Source organism: Aplysia californica, unplaced genomic scaffold (assembly GCF_000002075.1).
Source record: "Aplysia californica isolate F4 #8 unplaced genomic scaffold, AplCal3.0 scaffold00012, whole genome shotgun sequence".
In the NCBI taxonomy this organism is placed as follows: domain Eukaryota; kingdom Metazoa; phylum Mollusca; class Gastropoda; order Aplysiida; family Aplysiidae; genus Aplysia; species Aplysia californica.
In genome coordinates this window covers 2,564,183-2,566,725 of record NW_004797282.1, presented here as the reverse complement: position 1 = coordinate 2,566,725, position 2,543 = coordinate 2,564,183, and the positions used below count along the sequence as shown (strand labels likewise).

Below are 2,543 nucleotides of genomic sequence, written 5' to 3'. Positions count from 1 at the left end.
GAGAGAGAGAGAGAGAGAGAGAGAGAGAGAAAGACGGAACGGTAATGTAGTTGCGCCCTCTGCATTTAGACGTTTGTGCTTACAGATAGATAGATCGATCGATGGATAACCTGTTTCCTATTTTTAATCTGTTTATCATCCTTGCTTTTCGGTAGGTCTAAATATCCATTAGGGTGTTGATAAGATGTTTTTAACGGAAACTAAGACACAAGGAAGCAGTCCCATTCTCCTTGAGAATAAAGCACGACAACCCTCCGATGTTCCGTAGAAGTGAAGCCGTCACTAAGACACCGGTCATGATTGGGAACAGTGGTACACGAAAATTGAGAGAAAAGCAAAAACACTGAGTGCGGTATGCGGAGATTATAGATCTGGGAAGTGGTGTGGCATCGTTGGCAGGGGCCTGAACAGTCTTCGTGGGGGAAAGAGGGCGGTGGTTGGGTGGGGTTGTGGAGGCGGGGGGTAGGAAAAGGGGGGAGGGGTAATTTCAAGCCATGGAACATTGTCATGAAAAATAAAGATCAAATCCAATCGAATCTTCTCTATCAGCCACCTGTAAAACACAATCACCTGTACAGACGGCCACAACCCATTTCCCCTCTTGTGTCTTCTGTACATTATAATGACACTGTGTTAGTCGTGCACCTGTCTAACTCGGCCACGAGTTTTCTTCACGACAATGGTGGTCGTTTTAGACAGCTTCGACTGTATAATACTTTCTTAACGTGCTCTGATCTCGGGAGATGTATGACATGAACCGCTACACCTCAGACATCACCTCCATTGACCTGTTTTCGAGCTCCAAAACACTAGCAGCAGCACTTGTATCCTCCCCGGAGACGTAACTGCCTCCATCCTGGCTTGTCAGATTTATGGTCAAATATTGACAAAACAGCTTCCGGTTCCATGGTTGTATTACTCGGGAATGGTTCCGTTCTTATCGCGCTCGTCTGTCGAGCTCACTCTTTGATTACGCCATTTGTGGTTCAAAGGATGACCTAATGGTTAGGCTCTCAGACTCGCAACCGTATGGTCGTAGGTTCGAATCCTGTCAGGGGCCCGACGTTGTGTCCCTGAGAAAGGCACCTTACACACGAAATTTCCTCACTTCACCGAGGTGGGAATGGACCCACTAAATGATCTACATTGTGTCGGTGGAGGTGTAAAACACCTATATTCAGAACGTCACTACCCAAAGCGAAAAAATAAAAAAAGGGACCCGAGAACGCACTCATTTCCACAAAAGAGCATAAAAAACGATACAATTGGTCACCTGACTACATGACGCGTTAATGACAAACATATCTTAATGGTTAGGCTCATCATTATTAGAATAATCAAACATTCGATTAGTGGTTTCAGAGAAATAATTTCTACTTTAGCACCTTCAGTTAGTTCGCCTGCGCTCTCTGTACTCTGTGATGGAGACCAATATCAAACAATATTATGCCATTTTGGACCGTTTCAAAAGTCAACACTTAAATAACTGGGGGCGGGGGGTGGCGGTGTAAGAGGAGGGAGAGGAAGAGAAGAGGGGGGGAGGTGGAGAAGTACAATAATGGGAATGGGGGAAAAGAGGGGTAGGGGGAGGAAGAAGAAGAAAAGGAGAGGAGGAGGCGAAGGGGGAGGGTGAGAAGGTCAATAATGGAAACGGTGGGAAAGGGGGGGGGGGGAGATTGGAAATGTATTGTTGACGGCTCAGTTTTAGACTGATATGAGATTCAGGGATCTGTTGTGCTCACTTACACTAATGGCCCAATAAAAGTATGACTGCTGTAATCAACAAGAACGTTCACTATAATTGAAAGCCCTGACGGGACGCAATATGGTCCCAGAGGAATTGGTCACACAGGGAGAATTTATTATCGGTAATGTTCTATTGTTTGCTGATGAGCGCAACTGCTAAAAGCTCGCTGAGAGTGGGAGCAGTTTTTGACGGCGGATTTTTTGGACACTCTCATTAATGTGGTTGTTGACAACCTACACATGCTAGTATGAGGTAAAAACTGACTCCCTCCCCCTCTCTCTCATATGTACATACACACAGGCACACACACACAAATACACACACATACACACATACTTACACAAAAACACAGTTTCTGGAACACCTATCCCTGTGTGAAGATACAAACCACGATACAACACGTAAAAGAGCCGAGTTTCCCCTCTACCCCACCTTTCTAGATCTATTCCTCATAAAACACAGAAGCGGCTCGTGCCTCACCCTCTCACACTATCTCCCATCGCCCATCCCGTGATACAAACGGCTCGACCTGGCACGAAAAGAGCGCGGGAAAGTGTTGGGTTCCTGGAATCTGATCGTCTGATATCTTGACCTGTCAGTGCCGGCGTTTTTGAGCTGCCACAGTATCTACCCGGAGACGTCTCCGTCGGAGATAGACCAATCAAAATGCTTTGTGCCTCTGGACCAAGTAAAACAATCTTTGGGGTTACAGTGGGGCATGCCCCCCAGTTTTAACCCACAATTTGACATTTTACAGTTAGGTTTGAAATTTTCTAGAAAATAATTGATTTGTGAC

The 2,543-nt window shown here is 45.8% G+C and overlaps 1 protein-coding gene across 1 annotated transcript in view; it reads right to left on the bottom strand.

Annotated features, from left to right (window-relative positions):
- The window catches only part of LOC101859749 (transient receptor potential cation channel subfamily A member 1), a gene marked incomplete in the record, with an annotated part of 51,425 nt that overhangs the window by 43,381 nt on the left and 5,501 nt on the right, over positions 1–2,543 (bottom strand).